Source organism: Drosophila persimilis, unplaced genomic scaffold (assembly GCF_003286085.1).
Source record: "Drosophila persimilis strain 14011-0111.01,24,50 unplaced genomic scaffold, DperRS2 tig00000697-arrow-arrow-pilon, whole genome shotgun sequence".
Classification (NCBI taxonomy): Eukaryota; Metazoa; Arthropoda; class Insecta; order Diptera; family Drosophilidae; genus Drosophila; species Drosophila persimilis.
In genome coordinates this window covers 902549-925471 of record NW_020825338.1, presented here as the reverse complement: position 1 = coordinate 925471, position 22923 = coordinate 902549, and positions in this window count along the sequence as shown.

The following is a 22923-nucleotide window of genomic DNA, read 5'->3' as shown; positions in this document are numbered from 1 at the left end:
AGGCAAAGATAGTCTTCATTCCCAAAGCAGGGAAAGCCTCGCACTCAACTGCAACTGAGGACAACTATACATCCTCAGTTTCTGTCAGGCGCACAGCATGCCTACCGGAAAGGAAAATCCACGGAAACGGCTCTTCATGAAGTGATCTCAGCGGTAGAGAAATCTCTACATTTCAAAGAGTACACACTCAAAGCCTTTCTCGATATTGAGGGAGCTTTCAACAACGTTGTTCCGGGCGCCATTACAGAAGCCCTGACTGACCTGGGGGTGGACCGTCACTTGGTGATGCTCATTGATCAATTTCTCACATGCAGGACGGTGACATCATCGATGGGATCGTCCGCCCAGTCAAGGTATGTCAACAGAGGCACCCCGCAAGGTGGTGTCCTGTCTCCTCTTCTGTGGAATATAGCAGTCAACAAGATTCTATGTGACCTGGAAGGGGGGGGGCTGCAAAGTCGTGGCCTATGCGGACGACGTTGCGATTATCTTCTCAAAGCTAGCGCAACTGTCGGAATGGACAGAATCGCGCGGCCTGGGAGTAAATCACTCAAAAACGGAACTCGTATTATTCACAAATAAATACAAGGTCCCGCCCCTCAACCCCCCAATACTACATGGATGCAGGCTCTCCTTTAGCGACAGTGCTAGTTGCTTAGGGTTGGAACTTAGAGAGAGAACTTAGAGAGCGACCTAGCCAGAGGTCTCAGCCACATCGTTGTCGGGGAGGAGCCGGATTCCCCCGACAGCGATCTAGAAGCAACAATGGTGTAGGTGAGACTCAGGAATGTCACTGACGATCCTGCAGATAAACCTCTACTATTGTAAGGCAGCATGAGCTGCTCTACTGGCCAAGGGTGGAGCCGACATAGTCCTCATTCAGGAGCCCTGGATCCTCGGAAACAGGGTCTCCGGTCTGAGGACTTCTGACTACAAGCAATACGTAGCTGAAACCGCAGGTAAAATTCGTACCAGCATTCACCAGCAGTGAGCCTCGAAGGCCAGAAGCGCTCACTGAGGATCTGCTCCGCATACATGGGGCATGATCAACCAGACCTCCCTCCACACGCGCCTCTCCGGGCACTAATCGCAGACGGTGCGGCCAAGGACATCGGCCTAATTGTGGGGTACGACGCCAATGCACATCACTGTCAGTGGGGAAGCACTGACACAAACGAAAGGGGTGAGTAGCTTTTCAGTTAAACCGGGGGGTCCGGGTCTTATCCCACCTTTATTATTAAAAACCGCAAGGAGGTCCTGCCTCTCATGAGTTACATGGGAACATCGTATCGTGGAGGGTCCTGGAAGAGCACTCCTTCTCGGAGCACAGGTACGTGGAAACTGTTTTCTCCTTCTCAGTACCGAAGCCAGTTCGCTTCCGGAACATCAGGCGGACAAATTGGCCATGACCCGTCTTTACCGACGCCTGCAATAAGGCGCTCGACAAAGCATGCCCCTCTGGCAAGAACAGAGGCCGGAGAAACCGAAATTGGGTGAACTCCGGAAAGCCTCCCGGAGACTCTTCAATAAAGCTAAGGCTGAGAGCGTTGAGCAAAACTGGGCCGAATACAAGGCCAGTCTACAACAAAGAACTTAGAAAAGCCAAACGCGCCTCCTGGCGTAAGTTCTGCAGCGAAATCAAGAGTAACTCAGAGGCCTCGCGCTTGCGCAGAGTTCTCTCGAGAACAACACCCACCCTGGGCTACTTGGTCCAGCGATGAATCGCGCTATAAATTGAGCATAGAGGATAGAGTAAAGAAAGCCACAGTGGCTCTCTATACTTGCAGGAAAGCCATCGGACTAAAATGGGGAATAACCCCCTATATAGTCCAGTGGCTCTACAGCGCCATGGAGTGGTGGGATGGTGGCCAGCCTTAGACAGGACATGCCTCAATAAACTCAGCAGAGTTCAACGCCTGGCAGAGCTATGCATAACCGGAGGGCTACGCACTGGAAGCCCTGGATACTGTGCTGGACCTCCTCCCTGTAGACCTTGTGAGGAAAGGTATTCCCACACGTAGGGGGCAGTATAGGGTTAAGCGCTAACGGCCGTTATCCGGGGATATCCGGAGGCGGCGAATTCCCGAGGAGAGCTCTCCCGGGGTCCCAAGATGAGAGGGGAGGACCCATGGAGAGAGAGCAGCGGGATGACGGGATCGGGCCGGCAGTGGCCCAGCGCATGACCAAATATGGTCATGAGATCACGCCACCAGCCAGGTCCCGTTGGAGAGCGACAAGGGAATGAAGGAACGCCGATGGAAAAATACGGGCACCGCATGGCGGAAAGTGCCGTTAGCGCCAGGCGGCATCGGCGGCGCCGACGCAGAAGCGAGCCTATAAGAGGAGGGCCGCGACCAGGAAAGTGGAGAGTCAGCAAACGGAGCCAACAAGAGTGAAGTGAATAGTGAGCCACGAGAGTGAGACCAAGCGAAGGGAAAAGTCGTGACCGCGGCCCAGATGGAGGACGGGGCGGATCCATACGAGCGCCTGACGCTGCCGGCGAGTGCGGAGCAAGTAACGCTGTGGAGACGGCCGTCCGAGACCCAAGAAGAGCTCATCGCGAGCCTGGCGGTCCCGGTGAAAAGCCGGTCGCCTAGCCGACCGCGGGCAGAGAGTGGGGAGAGGCCAACCAGGCCAGCACAGCCGGAGCAAGGGAGCGCGAGAAACCCACAGAGGGAGGAAGAAGGGAGAGCAGGGGAGGATCGTCGACGGGGACTCGATGAACAAACCACGAGACCGTCCAGTTCGAGTTTTGCCCACGTCGCCAAGCAGGTCAGGGAGTGGTCGTTTCGGTTCGACGGAACGGCGAAACCACTCGAGTTCCTGGAACAGATCGAGTGGTCAGCCGACATGTACGGGTTGGAGTTGAATTTAATTCCGCGAGCCATTCCTGAGCTGCTAAAGGGTCGGCGCTCATGTGGTTTGTAGCCAACAACAGGCAGTTGCAGACATGGAACGCATTTGCGCGTAGCTTCCAAGCATACTTCCTGCCGAGGGGGTATTTTGAAAAATTACTCCAGGAGGTGAGGTTGAGGAAGCAAAGATGGGGAGAGCCATTCAAGGACTACATGGTGGAGATGCAGACCCTCATGCGGCCACTAAAATGCACGCCCGAAGATCAGTTGGAGCTCATTAGAGACAACAGCATGCCCGATTTGAGGGTGTTCATCCGGCCACATAGGTGCAGAGACCTGGATCACATGATGACGCTGGCCGACGAGTTTGAGGCTCTGGAGAGGGACCGGCTGGAGTTCCAACGGGAGTGTCCAGCGAGTAAAGCAAAAGCAAACAATCCGTTCGCTCGTCCGGCAGTAACGGAGATATGTCGCCGCTGCCAGGGCGAAACGGCAGCCAGCTCTGATTCGACAGGGGAAAAAAGGCCGGTCCCAACGCGGCGGGACGACCAAGCGAACACGAACATAGAGGCAGGGTTCGTGAAAAACCCAGCCCAGGCGTGTCGACGATGCGGGAGTGACCGCCATTGGGCACAAGCATGCAATGGCCGACCTATAACATTCTGCTGGAGGTGCGGCAAGGCAGGAGCCCCGACATGGCAGTGCTGCCAGAAAGCGGGAAACGCCCCGCGACCCAAGCCGCGGAGGGCCGTGCCAGGGTCGCAAGACGAAGCCCCCCAAAGCTCTTAGGAGAACTCACGGAGGAGGATGTCCAGCTGTCGGCGGTGGTGAGGATCGCGGGCAGCAACTGGAAGAGAGGCGACAGAAAGAGACGAGGAAGCTGGTGCGGCTGGCTGACGGACGCAGCCGGGAAATCAATTCCCAGATCGAGGTGGAGCTGGCCTTCGGGGACAAGATCGTTACAATCCCGCTTCTCGTGATGCCCGGAGTAATAGATGAGCTGGTCCTGGGATGGGATTTCCTCGCCGCGGTCGGAGCAGAGGTGACCTGTGCGGGACACAGGGTTGTGATCCCTGCGAGAGGCCACCGCCAGGGGCGGTTGGAGGAGAAGTTGTCAGTGGCGGTGGTAGCGAACACGGGAGGGTCTGTCGAGCCCGCATCCGACGGAACGCGAGCGGAGGAGGGATCGGTTTAAAACTTCCTGGCAAAGGAGTTGGAAGAGTTCCGAGAACTGAAGGGAGTGTCGAACATAGCTACACACACGATCACGATGAGTGATGCCCAGCCGGTCAAGCAGTGTTACTATCCCAAAAATCCCAAGATGCAAGCCGAAATTGAGCCATCGAAGAGTCCGTACAGTTCACCCATCGTGATGGTCAAAAAGAAGACGGGAAAGTGGAGATTATGCGTGGACTTCAGACAGATAAACGCGAAGTCCATCAAGTATGCGTACCCCATGCCAAGAATAGACTATATTTTGGACCAGCTCAGGGAGGCACGGTTCATCAGTAGCTTAGACTTAAAGGACGGTTATTGGCAGATACCACTGGAGGAAGGCAGCAGGAAGTTCACCGCGTTCACGGTGCCGGGCAAAGGGCTGTTCCAGTGGAAGGTGATGCCATTCGGACTCCACTCAGCCTCGGCTACGTTCCAGAGGGCATTGGACCAGGTGATAGGCCCCGAGAAGAGCACAAGCGCAACCTCGAAGAAGTTTTTCGACGGTTGAAGAACGCAAACTTGCGCCTAAATGTGGACAAGTGTAAATTTTTTAGGAAGGAGCTACGATATCTGGGGCATTTGGTAACGGGAGACGGAATCTGCACCGATCCCGAGAAAGTGGCAGCCATTAAGGAGTTGCAGCCGCCAGCGAGTGTCAAAGAGCTACGACAATACTTGGGCGTGGCCTCCTGGTACAGGCGTTTCGTAAAGGGATTCGCCACGTTGGTGCAGGCCCTCAGCACTTTGCTGAAGAAGAAGGCCAAGTGGGAATGGTCAACGGAGCAGCAACAAGCGTTCGAGGACGTAAAAAGTCGGCTGACAGCAGACCCGGTGTTGGCATGCCCAGATTTCTCAAAAAAATTGGTGCTCCAGACGGACGCCAGCGACTACGGACTGGGGGCGATCCTGACACAAGAGACGGAGAAGGGCGAGAGGGTCATCTCATACGCCAGTAGGACCCTGAATAGCGCGGAAAAGAACTATTCGGCGACTGAAAAGGAGTGTCTGGCCATTGTATGGGCTATACGAAAGCTAAAGCCCTATCTGGAGGGATACCATTTCAAGGTGGTCACAGATCACATGGCGTTGAAATGGTTGAACAGCATCGAGAGCCCAACAGGGAGGATCGCCAGGTGGGCGCTGGAGCTACAACAATACGACTTCGAAGTGGCATATAGGAAAGGGCAGCTGAACGTAGTGGCGGACGCACTGTCCCGACAGCCATTGGCGGAGCTATGCCTGAGAACCCCCGAGGAGGAAGCAGAGAAGGGACACGAACCGGAGGCAGAGTGCGGATGGATTAAAAAGGTTAAAGAGAGGATGAGGACGGAACCGAGGAAATATCCGGATTACGTCGAGGAAGCAGGCCGGATATACCGGCACATCCCGCACCGAGCTGGAGAAGAGGAGATAGTATCATGGAAGTTATGCGTCCCAAAGGATCTAAGAGAGAATCACGACTCGCCGGAGGCGGGGCACGCGGGCGGCAGAAGGACGATGGCCAGAGTAGCCGCCCGGTACTACTGGCCGGGGATGCATCGAGATGTGAGGACATACGTGAGAAAGTGTGAAATCTGCATACGCTACAAACCAAGTCAACTGCAGGTGGGCAACGGTGTGTGCCGACTTCGTGGGCCCTCTGCCCAGGTCAAAGCATGGGAATGCCATGTTATTGGTGATGGTGGATCGGTTCTCGAAATGGACCGAGTTGGTCCCCTTGAGAAAGGCCACGGCGGAAGCACTAACAAAAGCGTTCCGAGAGCGCATCGTGTCCCGGTTTGGCGTGCTGAAGGTGGTGATCACGTATAATGGCGTCCAGTTCACCAGTAGAGCTTTTAAGAGGTTTTTGGAGCAGATGGGTGTACGGCATCAGTTCACGGCCCCGTACACGCCGCAGGAGAACCCGACGAAGCGAACTAACCGGACAGTGAAAACTATGATAGCTCAGTTCACCGAAGGGAACCAGAGGAACTGGGATGAGAAATGGCCAGAGATAATGTTGGCCGTAAATTCAGGGGTGTCCGAATCCACCGGGTACTCGCCGGCGTTTGTGGTCCAAGGGAGAGAGCCGAGGCTACCAAAGGCTCTATACGGTGAAGAAGTGCTTTGCACAGGACAGGGCACGCCCACTCCGGACGAGAACGCTGCCAAGTTGAGAGAGGTATTTCAACTGGTGAGGCGGAATCTCGAAAGAGCGGCGCAGGACCAGGCGAGGTATTATAACCTGAGGAGGAGAGCGTGGAAACCCACGATTGGAGACAAGGTGTGGGCCAAGCGACACCATCTATCCAACGCGGCCGAAGGGTTTGCTGCAAAACTGGCCCCGAAATATGACGGTCCCTACACCATAATGGATTTCGTGTCCCCGGTCATTTGTAAATTAAGAAAGGACAGCGAGAAACGGACGCGGACCGCCCATGTAGGGGACCTGAAGCCACAACCCGGTGAGGTAACCCCTAAAACAAGCCCTGGAACCGAAGCGTAGGCGACGCACAAGGAGGGGCAACGGGCGAGGCATACGGAGAAGGATGGACGGGGCACGAAAGACAGAGACTAGCGGCAGGGGCAGAAAGGAGAGTCTCAAGAGGATGCCACGCAGGACAAGGTCGTACAGGATACTCTTACAACTAAGGTTCAGTAAAACTAAGAACCACTCGTGTCACGCAGGACAGGAATCGCCCACAAGGGAGGAACGGGCGGCCCGACTTAGTGCCACGCAGGACAAGGCCACCCGGAATCCTCTTTCAACTAAAATCGGCAAGGCCAAGAGGCATTAAAACTAAGCAGCAGACTGCGGCCGGCGGACGAATAAAGCTGGACCTACAAAAAAAAAGGAGGATTAGCTCGTCAGCCAATAGGAACTGATCAAGGGAAAGAAGGTAGAAGATACCCGGGTTACCACTATCCCAGGGGGGCGGGTTGCGTGGTGCGTCGACGGACGAGGGGGCACTCGAGAAGGGGGTTCCCGAAGTTCGGGTCCGGGCCAGGACATCGAAGCCAGCTGCTAACGTCGGGGATGGCGGGACAAAAGCGGATGCCGCCCGTGCGCGGTCTACCGGCTGGGGAATCGGATGATCCCTGGGTCCGAGGCGCTGCACGGGGGTGACATCCGCGTCTAAGCCGATCCAGAGACGGGCGGAGCTGGCCACGGGGGCGGGCCGATGTTTGGCAGCACGGGCGAAAGGTCGGAGGACCTATTGATCACGGGCTGGGATATCGGTCAGCACCCTGGATCGGAACCCAAGGACGGGCTGGAAGAAAAGGCAAGGTGAGATGAGGAACCCAAGAACTCGGGAGGCTTACCAGATTCAAGGCAAAGCCAAACAACACGTCGCCAGACCTGGAAGTAGAAAGGGCCAGTAAAAAAATCGGAAAGAAGAAAGAAAAAAAAAAAAAGAAAGAAAAGGGGGAACCGAAGGAAAGCTAACAAAACCAGGGGGCACCCTAGGGTTAACGCGGCGAGAGGCGCGGATAACTTTCAAAACGGGAGCGAGCGAGAGAGCCAGCTGGAAGGCAAGAGAGAGCCGTCCCACGGGCCCATGTAAGGCACCGTTACAGGGAACGGTGAGCACCGGCACGAGCCCTTATAAAGGAGGGAGCAGCACACGATCAGGTCTTTTCAAAAAAAGTTGACCACGTGGAGAAAAGGGTAAGATGCAGCAGCATTTAATAAGGTATATAACGGAGCAGCGAAAATGGATTCGCCGCGGGTATCAAAGTCGGCGGCAGGCGTACCAGGTCGAGCGCGAGGAGCAAAGGGCGAGCAGGAGTAGGTCCCCGGAGCTGCAGTAATTGGCCTCACCGCTAGTGTCAACCGCGGGATCCATGGGACCGACGGTGTCCCCGGTGGTATCGCTGGAATTGGTGAGCTGGGAGCTGGTGAGCACGCGAGGCGAAGCGCGAGGAGCCCCGGACCAGCAGACGCAAGGAGCCCCACACCAAGCGCGAGGAGCCCCAGTCCAGCAGACGCGAGGAGCCCCAGACCAGCAAGCGCGAGGAGCCCCACACCGGCAAGCGCGAGGAGCCCCGCACCAGCGAGCGCGAGGAGCCCCACACCGGCAAGCGCGAGGAGCCCCGGACCAGCAGACGCGAGGAGCCCCGCACCAGCAAGCGCGAGGAGCCCCACACCGGCAAGCGCGAGGAGCCCCGGACCAGCAAGCGCGAGAAGCCCCACTCCAGCAAGCGCGAGGAGCGACCTGAGGGAGGAAGGAGGGGGCGCACGGAGACGCGGAAGGAGGAGCCTAGTGAGCGGGCCTCGAAGTGGGCGTCCACGCGTTCGACGCGTACGGCCAAGGAAGAGGAATCGTCGGCACGCACAAGGGGGAGGTCGACGGTGCGGCGAGGGGATCAGCGGCCGACAGACCCACAGGTCGAGGAGCGGCAGCCAACGCCGACCGAAACCGCGGACAAGGAGCCGCAGACAACGCAGGACGACGTCACGGAAAACAACGCGGCCGCTGAGGCACGACGCCTCGCGGAATGGCACCGGCGGTTCGCGCTGGCCGCGGCGAAGGAGGAGCGGAGGCAACGGCGTGTATGGGAGGACGCCCTGACGCTGGCAAAGAAGCTGAAGGCAACGCAGGAGGCTGAAAAGGAGGCGCAAGAAGCGGAGAGCCACAAACGGGACGTCGCGCACCAATGGCGGATCAACGCAGCGGAGCAAAGGGAGATGGCGCGTCATCGTGCGGAAGCGGAGAAGGCAAGGCCCAGCGGTGGCACCTACAGCGCGAAAGCAACGGCGGAAGCGAAGAATGACGCGGCCGCGGGAGAGAGGTCCTTGGCGATGGCCGGAACCCGGCCAGAGCGAGCGTCCGAAGCTGGGCCGACAGGCGTCGTGCCCAGGGGAGCGGGCGGAGGCGCGCCGGCCCGAGCTCCAGCGCCAGGCATCGTGGCCCCAGACGAGGTCGGCGGACAACTCACGGTGGCGGTCCGTCAACCGCGAGGAGTGGCCGGCCGTCGTCACGCGCTCTCTCGCGCGGATAAAGCCAACCGCAAGGAGGGTGAAGCGTCTGGTCAACGACGGTGGCGTCCGGTACCGGCTGTTGGTGTCCACCGATCGGCAGGAGGTATTCCGGGCTAAGTATTGAGGAGAAAAGAAGAGTAGAGAAGAGGAATGGATAAAAAAAGAAGTAACGGAAAACAAGAACAATAAAAAAAAAAATAATAATAAAAAAAAACATGGTCTTACCTTGCGGCAGAGGAACGGCGGGCATCGCTAGAAATGATCGGGGAAGCTTGAATGAAGGCGGCGGAGGGCGTCAAAGCGGGAGGAAAACTTACCCGAAGCATCCAGAGGGCCGGCGGAAGGCATGCGCACCAGCGAAGGGCAGTAGGGAAAACCAGACGCGCACAAGAAAATCAAAGAAAACACCCGGCATCGCGAGAAAATAGTACGTTTCCAGTCCATTGAGGAATTCGCGATCCGGAAGTAGAATACGCACGCTGCGACATATCGAGTAGATCGCAAAGACGACGCTACGCTTTATCGAGTGGAGCGTAAGGGCAACGCTGTGTCATATCGAGTAGGTCAGAATAGCGACCATACCCTATATTGGGCGGGGCGAAAGAAGCTCCTATGCGAACCATCGATAAGGGGGAATCGAATCGATCGCACGCATCGAAAAGATACGGCAACACCGCAAGGCGCAAGGCCGAAAGAGGGCGCCAGGGGGCACCCGGGTCGAGAACAAAGCGCGCCGGTCGCGCGGGGTTTTTGAAACATCCCAAACCTGGGACGCGGAAAACCGGGGTTTTCCGCCAATAAAAGAAAGGGGGAAGTGTGAGGAAAGGTATTCCCACACGTAGGGGGCAGTATAGGGTTAAGCGCTAACGGCCGTTATCCGGGGATATCCGGAGGCGGCGAATTCCCGAGGAGAGCTCTCCCGGGGTCCCAAGAAGAGAGTTGGCCGCATTGGCCATCGCTGAATGCATTTAGACAACTTGATCCGCCTGGAGCATCGATGTCTTGGCCGACGCATCGAATAGGAATGAAAAATTACAAATGCTAAACTCGTTCGGGGTCCCCATTATCCATTTCACAAACTCCTGCTTGACGTTTGCATACCAGTCGAGTTCGGGCCAGTAGAATATCTGATAGCTTACACGTTCCTTGCGCGAGTTGTTAATGATGAAGAGGACATTCATTACCTTCAGAATGACATCCAAATCAGCATTGTATGGCATCAGCTAAAAGCGATGATGGCATTAGTGGTGGTGGTCGGTAATGGAATCAAATCCAAATCCTTACTCTTTGGGAACTCTCCAACGTTGGACTGATGGCCATCAGACCCATTTAGAAGCTGATGATGTGAATCACTACGTGCAGAAATATGTTAACCAGGCGCTCGAAGTAATCCACTGGCGTTTGGGCCAGCTATTTGTGTAGCACCTTGCTCGGATTCAGTATGGATCGGATCTGATCACAGAGGGATCAAAGATAGGTGGGGTGGAGGGATTGGTGATTGGGGATTTAATGCTGTCATGGAAGATGTACGCACCACCTGCTTTATGCTCTCATTCTCCACACTTCGTAGATGATCGAATGCCACCTCGGCGGCCTTCAGATCTAGTCCATAATTGCGTGCAGAGCAGTCAAAATGCTCGTCGTTCGAGAGCAGAAACGAGCCGTTCAGGCACGCCTGACTCTTGAAGATCACCTCCATGGACTGCAGAAGATCCAGGTCGCTCTGCTTGATATGCGCGCACTGCTGTGTGGCCTCTGCCGTCAGCGAGAGGATCTAGGACTTGGGGCTGCAACAAAGAGAAAGAAAATAGCATTCGATTCGTTTTTGCAGCAGAAGTCTCGTGAGTCTTTGTCCCACTTGTAGCTGCGCTCATCCTCGGGCGGCACCATGTCCACGTAGAGAGTGGTCGTCACAATCGACTGATCTCCGCCGGAGAAGATTTTCCGAATGACCCGGTGGTCATTCATCGGCTTCTTCGCTGGACTCCATCAATGCCGATCCACTGGGCGAGACCCAGGGACCGATGACCACCTTAGGCAACGTCTAACTTATAGTGTTTCGCGTTCCAAGCTGCCCGGAGGCGCCCAAACCAAAGCTATACACTCGACCTCCGGAGCGAACCAGCGCGAGCGTGTGCCGATTGCCGCAGGCCACCTGGGTGATGGTGCTGCCCATCAGTTCCATGACCATGCGGGGTATCATCTCGTTGTAGCTGACGCCATGTAGCTGGCCGTAGTTGCCAGCACCGCAGGTGAAGACGCCTCCCTCGTTGGTGAGGCACACGGAATACTCGTCACTCGCACCGAATCTCACGCCCAGCGTGCGCATTGTCTTCAGTTGCGAGGGATACGCACGACTCTGCTCGTCATTGAGCCCCAGCTGGCCGCAAGTGTTCTTGCCCCAGCCGAGCACTGCACTGGAAAGAAATGGTTGCCCCCACATGCGATGGTGGCCAGTGGGGTGCCCAAGATGGTCGTCAGCTGCACAGGGGCATTGAAGTGCGGCAGATCTTTGGGCGACTGGACGCCCAGCTGGCCATAGATGTTGTAGCCCCAGGAGTAGAGTTCGCCACCTAAAAGGAGGGGGGTTCACTATAGGGTGGGAATGCTTCAGAGAGGTAGAGGCTACTTACAGCTCGTGAGTGCCAGACTGTGATTGTTGCCGCACGCAATCTGCACCACCACCACCAATCTTTTGGACACTAGAAAGCACAAGATCTTTGACAGCTCAATGACATCGTTATCGGTGAAATGGCCCACCTGTCCGCAATCGTTGTCGCCGCAGCTCAGGATCTGGCCCCATTCGGTGAGGGCCATGGAATGGCGGCTGCCACAGGCAATCTGGATGACAACATAGGCCTGCAGCTCAGGTATCGGAACTGAAAAAGAGCGAGAAGAAGCGAACGGTTGAATGGGTAGTCATTTGATGCCGGTTCTTCGGGTCATGGATGGATAGAATATTTAGTGATGAAAGAGAGTACAAAACACGATTAATGAAATTTGCATACTCAACGGCGACATACGTGTCCTTTTGGTGGGCAACTCGTGGCCAAGCTGGTGGTGATCGTTGTTTCCGCAGGAAGAGCGTGTGGCGATGTCCGCAGGCAATCTGTTGCACCGGCGAACTCTATCTGACTAGGTGCAAGGATCTGCAGACAAACAAAACAAGAAAATCAAACCCGACAGTTTGTTAATGGGGTATCCAAATGTATTCCATTCCTTGTGTGCTTGTGCACAAGACTCACCTGCTCATTATCGATGCCACCAAGTCCCAATTGACAGTGTGAGGCGTCGGCCCAGCAATACAGGGCCATGGCTTTCCGTTGCACTCGATTGTTAACTGAAATTTATTTTTGTTTATTGTTGATTTTTTCGGCGTTTCTAGAAAAACTAAAAGGAAAACCGCAACAAAAAAACCAACAAATAATTGTTGCGGCCTGCCAACTTGTGGGAAATGGGTTCTATTAAGTTCTATGCTTGTTTACACTATAACACTTCCTTCACTGCCCGCTATTAAACTACGTTGGAATACAATATTCGGAAATTTCGAAATTGTTTTAAAATTTTTAGCTCCGAATCTGAATCTGCTTCAGTGCTGCTTAAATGATGACTGAATATTTGTACACAATAATGACATTCCTGCACTGTTTGCTTAGTTTGAATGTGGAAAACCCTTTGAAATACCTACTTTGTAGCAACGGCAATGATTTGAAAAAATGTATGTCATTTGGTATTTTTTTGTAGTCAAGTTGGCACTGCTAGTGCTGTCTCTGAACTGCTTGTTTTTGCGAAATCTGCCAGTGCACTGTGGGCCAGCGACCCCATCTTTCGACGTTAATTCGAAAAAATGCATGTCAATGAAACTTAATTTTAATTTAACATTTAATTAGTATATACATTAATTTAACAAAAATCAAAAATCTTTTTTGTTTTAATGCATCCCTGGCCTTTTTGCAGCGTTTTAAAGTCAGCTGTTTGATAAGCTACAATCGATAGTAAAAAACGCGGGAAACTGTTTGTTTACTTTGAGAGCTTACCAAATTGAAACTAAGTTCAAAAACTGAAATCAAAGTAATGGAAAAGAAAGGCCAGGGTATTTTGTGCCTATGTTTTTGTGTGTATTAATTTGTGTCGTCCAAAGGTAGAGAATACTTAACCAATGTGCCCGTCTCTTATGGTCAATAACTAATTTTGTGAGCAATTGTGCGAGAAAGTAATTATGTAATATTGTAGTGCAAATTGTGTATAAAATAATCCTAAAACTCGTTTTTGCGCCAATTTGCGCCGGTGTGCGCATTTTAATTTATTTGTAGGTGAGGCGGAGTTCACTTATGAAAAGCTGCTCAGTATTTACATTGAGAATAATCGAAGCGCCGCAGCACTTTCGAGTTGGATTTTTGAAGAACTGAAGGCATACAATATAAGCACGGAGAAAAAGGATGAAATAAATAATAAAGTAAGGAGCTTTTTTGTTATGAATAACAAAAACATTTTGTGTTAAAATGTGTTATATGTTATACGTATATGTTAATTGTTTTGTATTGTCAAAAAAAAAAAAGAAAACCAAACCAATGTGTTCGTCTTGTGTGGAATAAAAACTAACTTTCTGCGTGTTTGTGCGTTATGTAATGTATGTTAAAATAAGGTAGAAAGTGTGTATTAAAAATAAGTAATAATCCGGCTTGCGGCTTTTTGCGGCTCTTGCGGTACTTTGAACTTTTAGATCAGCTTGAGTTCTGTCATGCAACGCTGCTGGACGTATGGATCGACAACGGCCGCAACTACCGCCCTTGCAAACTGGATAGTTGGCCAATTGACGATATGTTCACTAACCAATGAAAACATTAGTGAAATTAACAAGAAATTTAAAAGCCTTGCAATTTATATTTCTTCGAATCTGCAAAAGTGCAACCGAAATATGCGCACATTTGGAAAAAAAACATTCACAGTGGCTATCAATGCGCTTAAAAATTGTTTTGGAAAATAAAGAAGAGACGTACAGTCTTCAATTGGGTAGACCAAGGCTAACTTATGATGAAGCAGGGCCCCGTCTAAAACGAAAACTAGCTGCCGATGTAGCAATCAGTAATAAAAACGATACCAGTCTTTTAATTCATGCAGCAACAATGTCAGCCAGGAAATCATATGCAAATGATACTGCATTTTTACTTAAAAATGTTAGCACTTCTGAAAGCGAAGCTACTGAAGCTAAAAGAAAGCTCGATATTGTAGAACCAATACCTTTAACAACAAATGATGCTTTGGAATTCTTGCTGGAAAATTCTTTAAGCAAACGATTATATAATGAAATTCGTCAAATAAGCAAACAGCATAATTGTGACATATACCCAAGCTACCAAAATGTCCAGGAAGCCAAATTGCAATTGAGACCTGCGGGAATAACTGCTACAGAAACTATGGCAAAAGTTGCCTTGCAACATTTGTTAAACCACACTGCCAGCCGCATAATATTGCTACAGGAAGAGTTATTCGCTAACTTTGAAAACGTTTCTAGTATTACATTAATTGCGAGTTACGGATACGATGGATCAACTGGGCAAAGTATGTATAAAAAAAGATTTGAAACGAAGGAACCGGATGCTTTTGATCAATCTTTGTTTGTTACTACCCTTATACCTCTGAAGCTTATCGATGAAGCAGGAACAATTTTTTGGAATAATAGAACTCCGCAGTCTGTAAGATTTTGCCGACCACTCAAAATGGAATTCGCCAAAGAAACAAAAGATCATATTCTTGCAGAAAAAAACGATTTGGACACACAAATGAAAAGCTTGACTCCTTGAGTAGTAACAATTTCAAATGAAAAGAAGATCACTGTCTCATACGACCTTCACATGACTCTTATAGATGGGAAAGTTTTAAACGTTTTAACGGGTACAAAATCTTGCCAATTGTGTTCAATATGTGGTGCAGGCCCAAAACAATTTATGGAAACTTATGATACAAATTCCTTTAAGCCAAATCCTCGGCGTCTTCATTATGGGATAAGTCCACTTCATGCTTGGATACGCATTTTTGAATTGCTGCTTAAAATATCATATAGAATGGGGTTTAAAAAATGGAAAGTAAGAAACGAAAATTACAAATTGGAGATGATTGCCAAAAAAAAAAAAAAACATATACAAAGAAGATTGTGGCAAGAAATGGGATTGCATGTGGATAAGCCAAAACAGAATGGAAGCGGAAACTCGAACGATGGCAACACTGCGAGAAAAGCTTTTTCAAATACGAAATTATTCGCATCAATTTTAGAACTCGATTTGGAGTTACTTGAGAGTCTGCATACTATTTTAATAGCTATTAACTGCGAATTTGCAATCGACGCTTTAAAACTTCAAAATTTCTCAGATAAAATCATTAGATCATACATGTTGCATTACTCTTGGTATCCTATGTCACCAACTCTCCATAAAATTTTAGTTCATGGATCACAAATAATAACTGCATCTGTGATGCCGGTAGGCTGTCTTGGGGAAAATGCGTCTGAAGCAAAAAATAAATTTTACAAGCGTGACCGGCTAATGCACGCTCGACACAATTCGCGGGTAAATAATATGATGGATATATTCCAAAGTCCAAAGATCTATGGACTCTTCAGATCCCCTCATCTCAAGAATATCCATTAAGAAGAGGGCAGCTCGACATAAAAAACAAACCCTTCCGCGAGATGTCATTGAGCTTTTAGAAACACCCCATTGTAATTTTCCAAAAAATATTCAGCCTTTAGCTATTGACTACAGTTTCGATTATGACTCGAATGAGTCGGAATTAGAGGATATAAATCCATATTCGTTTGAATTATCTGTACAAAACAACTAAATGATAATTTAATATCAATTCTTAGAAATAGTTAAATAGTAGAATAAGAATTTGATCATAATAAGAATTGTTTATCAAAAAATTTGTTTTATATTTTTATATTTACCACTATTACATCAAAATTACAACAGAATAATAAATTCCCTTAAAATTTTAGTACTTTTTTATAGCTCTCATGACTTTCCTTTGTGATCACGTATACGCCTTGTTGCCATATATGGGCTATTGCGGTAGGCGTGGTCAGATGAACTTATAATTTTGTCCAAATATTTAGAATGCTATATTTATTAAATACACCAAGTTTCAGCTCGATATCTGCTTTATTCGACTTTATACCACTTATTTGGGAATTCCGCCCAGTGTGCAGTCGTAGGAAATGCGATGAACCTGGGCCTATCGAAATCCTGGAACATCTCATCTGCAACTGTCCGGCTCTCTCAAGAGCAAGGAGGAGATACCTGGGCGCCCCAGTGCTCGCATCACTGGAAGATGCCTCCAAGAGGACGCCACAGGAACTGCTGGCCTATGCTAAAAGCACCTCGACTCTCGGGGACTTTAAAACCACCTAAACACTCCTGCGATGCTTCATACCAACTAATAATAACTATATATTTACAGACATTTCTTCCGACACCAAAGTGGAAGGTGCAGGCGATAGCTTTAAAAAGTTTTCCCGAATTATTTTCATTTGTGTGCTGCATCGTTTTATAGTTTTCAGTTAGCCGATTGCTCAAAGGTAGTATAAATTGTAGTTTTTACACAACAAAATGTGAAAAAGTGTTTCTACGCCCCCAGCCATGTCCAATAAGAAACGCAATAGTTTCATGATCTTCGTAGACGACTGGCTGCAAATATATCGCAGCAGTATCGATTATATCGATATTTTAAAGTTTTGATAAAATATCGATGTGTTTTTCTTAGTATCGATATATCGAAAAAGTGAGCATACTTTGGGTTTGCGTTGGATGGGTACATTTATCAAATTAAGCAAACAAATTTTAATAATATGATTTTGTTGATTTGATTTTGTTGAAAAGCAAGAATCGATAAATTTGTAGTCAAAAAACGTAAGTATAATTGACATATCGTAATTGAAAGACATGCAATTAGAGCTTGAGTGTGTTTTAGGCACGGCAGTGACTCCAATGAGGAGAACAAGAATGTGGGAACCCCAAAAAAGTCGAAGGTGTGGATGTTTTTCGACAATTCAAACGATGGCGGTAATGCGGTATTCAGAAAATGCGGTAAAGTTTGCAAAACCAGTGGAAACACCACAAATTTGCAAAATCACCTCACCCGCATGCATCCATCGCTGCAAGAGAGTGAACTACCCACTACCTCTGGTAGCATTCTGCCTTTTATTAATTTTGATATATTAATGAATATACGGTTTTCAGAACGCTAACAACGACGTGGCACTTCAAACGCTGGCGAAAAAATATTTATGTATTCCCACAACGTCTACTGAAAGCGAGCGTATGTTTAGCAAAGTTGGATTGATTGCTAATTCAAGACGAGCTTCCTGAAAGCCAGAAACTTTGAATAGGCTTACTTTTCTCAACAATAACAAATGGATTTTGTTTTAGTTTAACATATTAGTCGTTGAAGGATCTCAACCAAACTGCCATGGAGGCAATTGTTTTTTAATTTAATTTTAGGCTAACTAACTCGTTTGAAAACTGTTATTATTTTTTAGTTTTAAGTTTTAAAGACCGAAATGAAGTATAATTTTTGTGTAATCTCTAAAAAGTTGTTTGTTTATATAGTCTTAAACGAAAACTAATATGTACAAAAATGGTTCTCAAAATATCGTACTTATCGATTTTTCGAAATATGGATTTTTTTTGGAGCACTAGTCCAAATATCCTGGAGGTCGTGGTGCCATTGCAAGGGATGCTGCGATCGCCAAATGCGGCAAAATTTGGCCGAAGATGAGCGCAGAGGAGCATGAGCCAAGCAAAAGCCGCGTCCAAGGTCCAGGTGGAAAAATGCGATCCGCGGAAAGAAGAAACACGCGAAATGCAGCACCACATTGAACGCATAATCTCTGGGGCAAAAAGTGTACTTGATCTCCAGCAGCAGGAGTACAATATTGTTGCCTTTAACTATTTCGCCAACACTGGGAGTGTGTACGTCCCCGCTGAGTATGCCACCTGCCGTTACTCTCTCAAGGAAGGCATCAGTGCGGAGTACAGTACCCTAATTGATCCGGGGCAACTTATCTTTGGGCAAGGCCACCAGGCCAGGCAACATTCGCTGGATACCCATAAGTTGCCCTTGCCCCCGAATGCCTTGGGCACGAAAATGGGGAAACTGTATAAAAAATTCATTGATGGAATTCCAGAGGTCTGTGAAGGAGAATCGATCATTGTGTACACCACCACCGATCAAATACCGATGGTAAAGGCCTGCTTTGCCTATTTGGAGTGCAATCAACGTGACAGCTACTGCATTCCATTATTTGTATATTCGTGTGGTTAGTTATCCTTATACATAAATACATATATTTGCGAATACTTGTGTTCAACAGGTTCCAATCACAGACGAGTCGCACCTAGGTTCACGAAAAACATGGTGGGCTCTAGATGAGATTTTAACAAAACGGGATATGCCAACAACCTGCTGGGGGTGGTGACTGACCATTGCCAGGCCAATTTAGAAATGATTAGTCCATGTGCAACTAAATTCCCCTTTTTCCCCATTTTATGGGATAAAAACGATATGGTAAATGAAATGGTGAAGCATCTTATAACGGAGCCTTTATAGCCCTTAATTTCGTAAAACTTGCAAAGTGCATCAAGAATCAATAAAAGTACCGTTAAAACGAGGGGGAACGTTGTGAGTTGCTGCGAAAACCGCAACTCTACATTTATACCCGATACTTAGTCAGTATGGCTCTCCTCCGGCAGAAGCCGCGAATATTAAATGACACGACAAGGAGTGCGTGCAAGAGAGACAGAAAATCAGTCTGAGCGTGACGTCGGGCGCTGCGTAGCCACTGCAAATTGATTTGTTCCTTTTGGCTATAAAAATTATCTGATCTGATCCAGAAAAAAGTCGCAAAATGAACTAAGCGCACGTCTTGTATAGGCTGGCTCTGGCGTTCGGGTACTGACGCGTCATCATGAGCCAATCGCAGAGAGAACATCTTTGCATGTGTTAGTACACACACAATATGTTTCGACAAATATATGTGATTGTATGCTTCTTTCGTTTTCAGAGATCTGATGGTGATGCTACTTTCTGTTTTTGTGTGTGTGTTCGAGTATTGCTGGCCGCTAGAACTGAAATCCTTCTATGGCAGCTAGTTAATATTATTTTTTCATTATTTTCTTATTATTATTACAAATTACGGAATTTAATGGGGACATCAATGTCGTGCAGTTTGAAAAATGTAATGGACGCGGTTATGACTTAGTGGACTGCATAATCTTTTGAATATTGAGCTTATTTATTTATATTGGTTATTTAATATTGGTGGATATATTACAAAGTATTTTACTTGTACATATGTGTATGAAGAGCGGGGGTGTCGATGATACAAACTATGGTACAAACTATGCGTGCGGTTGATTTCATCTAGAAATTTCTACTAACTTCCACTCCACAGAAGAAGTCGAGCCGAAAGGGAATTGCGTGGCGACGGTCTAATGCAAAACGGTACACATATGTAGATGTATGCGTGTGCAGTTGCGGGCTTTAGGAGTACGTGTGAGTACAGTACAGCTATGTTTTGGACACAAGCAAGAACAACAAAGCTATGCGCGTAAGAGTAGTTACTTAGGCGGTGCAATACAATCATGTGCATATGAATAGGGCAGTTGTAATATACACGAACATTGAACTAAAACTACGCGGCAAATTTCTCAACATACCAGACCCCCTGAACGGCTGTTCAGGACAAGGGAAGCACAGCAAGTTTGGAAACGGTGATCACTCGAACCCTCTCGTCTTGGCCAGGATGAACTTCGGTGATTCGCCCAAGCAGCCATTTGCGAGGTTGCAAGGACGCAAGGTATTCCAGACTCCAACGTTTCCAGAATCCCTGAACCTTGGCTTGCTGTTGTCTCCAACGCTGCAGTCTGTTAATGTTGACGTCTAGCAAGGACGGCACCGACATGCGAGGTTGACCTGTAAGAAAATGAGTGGTGGAGAGGAGATCCAAGCTGTGATCGCTGGGCGAGCACACCAGGCGAGAGGTGAGTAAATCTTCAATCTTGGTTAAAATTGTTGAATATTCCTCGAAAGTCAACGCTACCAATTACTCGGCGACGGTGGAGTTTGATAGATCGTACGCCGGTCTCCCAAATACCTGCAAAATGCGACGCAGAAAATTAGAAATCTCCTTGTCCTGACTGTAAGATATCTGCGAATTCATGCAGCTCCGTTGCTTGAAGTGCCGAGGATAGGTATCGAGGTATGCTACAGCTACAAACTGTTGCCATCGTGCACATAGCTGCATTCGACCGAGCTCAGCCAACTATCTTGAAACAGAACCTTTAGAAATACAGTTGTGGGGGCAAGCAACCCCAGGGGATCGTAGATCTTTGCAAGCTCAGACAGCAAAATCCGTTTTGTCAGAGCACTTGTGCAATGGTCAACTTGAAGGAAAGCTCGTCTACAACCGGGTCTCAGCGTATTCCAAGGGCCTTGACATATTGAGTTGGGCTATCTCCCTCTAAAACTTCAAGCGTATTTTATGAGGTCTCTATCGGTATATTACGGTATATTTAAGATGGTAACACTTCCTACACATTTTCGAGAGGCCATTATGTTAGGGAACTCCCGCCATTAACAAAAGCTATACAAAATAATGAGCAAATTTTAAACAAAAGTACAGACAGTATTGGGATTCTCAACCCGATACAAAAACATGGCTCTGCAGAAGTAAAAATCACTTAGATAGCACGCTGCCACACACAAATATAAGGAGAAAATTAAATTCTTTTGCGGCCAATTTGAGGTATATTAAAACATATTTTTATACCCGATACTAGTGTTGGGTAAACATTGCTCATTTTGGTGAACATGTTCACTTGTTCTTTTTTAGTAAGTGAGTCAACTCACTCATATTGCTCATTTGCTCTCTTAGATTGCTCAGTTACTCACTTGTTCACTTGCTCAGTTGTTCACTTGCTCAGTTGCTCACTTGCTCAGTTGCTCACTTGCTCAGTTGCTCACTTGCTCAGTTGCTGACTTGCTCAGTTGTTCACTATTCATGCACAGAACCCTAAGCACCACAGACTTTTACACAAATAAAATACGTTACATTTCAATATTAATCAAACATATAGCTATATATAGCTAACAAAAAAAAAATTTATATATAACAAAAAACAAACTTTTTATTTCCTTTCATAGGAATTATTATACTAACATAAAAATAGGGAGATCCTTTCATAGGAATTCTTATACTAACTTAAAAAAAAGGAGATCCTTTCATAGGAATTCTTATACTTTTCGTTTTCTTCATTTTAGCGCTATAAGAGATAAAAATGTTAATCAAGCAAACAATCAAAATACCAAGATGTTGCATGACCGACCAAAAAGCTGTTCTATGGCGGGTCCTAACATTAGAACCCAAAAGGCACCAGAGAGCGCGCGGGGTTTCAATCCCCGCGCTGCCCATCGGTTTCGTCTGTTCGGCAATTCTGGACTCTCGAGCCTCAGCGCCGTCGAAGCGGTGGTCGCGGATCGCCGATGTCTTTGGAGCGGCACAGTGGGACCTTTGGCCGTCTCAGCTTGCTAAATTAGTTAGTGAATATGGGTTCAATAAATATTTGCATTGAGTACTTACATATATATAAACTTTGAGTGCTTATATCTCCTAAACTAAAACTATATTGAAAATTTGATTGGAAAATTCTCTATTAGATGCGTACATTAAATTTATCTAAAGCACTCATACAATTTTTTTACTATTTCGGCTGAGTCCCCACTGTTCCGCGCCAAAGACATCAGCGACCACGCTGCCCTACGGTTTCGGCACGCAGACGATTCATATTTTGTTTTTGTATTCTTTCTCTCGAGACACACCGACTCGACGCTGACCGAGGCATTGACGAAGCCGAGTAGCATTTCGGAGGCCCGCGCGCCCGTACCATGAAACGTCAAACGAAAATTGAAAAAGAATTTGTTCCTCATGCAACATCTTGGTATTGTATAGTCTTTGGTTGTACTCACTTCCGATTTACATGTTGTTATGCAAAAAAATTAAATTTTCAACGGTTGTTGACTTTAAAAGGCGCTCCTTTTACGTATGGTTTCGCCTGCACTTGAAAATATGCGCTCGCATGGCACTGAGGTGGCGACTAAGCAGAGGCGCTTCAGCATATAGTTATAAAGTAGCGGGTATTGCGCTTTCCGCTGATTCCACCATACCAATGGATCATCTTTTCGGCTGATGTACTCCTCAGCCAGGTACTTATCCATTTCTCTTATGGATGCTGCCGTATTGTTGGTGGGTTGGCTTACTTGCTGAAAAGCGGTGTCAAATTCAGCCCATATTGTGTCCTCTTCTTGTTTTTTGTTCCTTATAGCTTCTTGTGGAGGTTCTGGGAGTGACCGTATCGTTTGAGCCAATTTTTTGTTGATATCCGCTACTGACTTTTTAAAGGCCTCCGCAGATTTAAATGCGCGTCCTTTGAACCTGGGATCCAGAACAGTGCTCTCCGCATACAAAATATTAGCCTCGAAATCGTTAAACCTGCCGTCCATCTCGTTTATGATTTCATTGATTACTTCGGCAACTAGGTTATTTTTAACTGTTGGATATATTTGAGCCATTTTTCTTTGAAGTAATCCAGTCAAAGCAATTATTTTTGACAATGTTACGTTTTTTTCAGCTGAAGAGATCTCTCTGTAACTTCATAAAATGGCTTTAATACGGGAAGCACTCCATCAATGACATCCCAGTCTTCTGGTGACAAAATTAAATCTGTCCTTGTTGACAGAGCTGCCACGACTGCCTCCTTCAGGATAGACAGCCGTTCAAACATTTTGTACGTTGAGTTCCAACGTGCTGGCACATCCTGTGTTAGTTTGAGG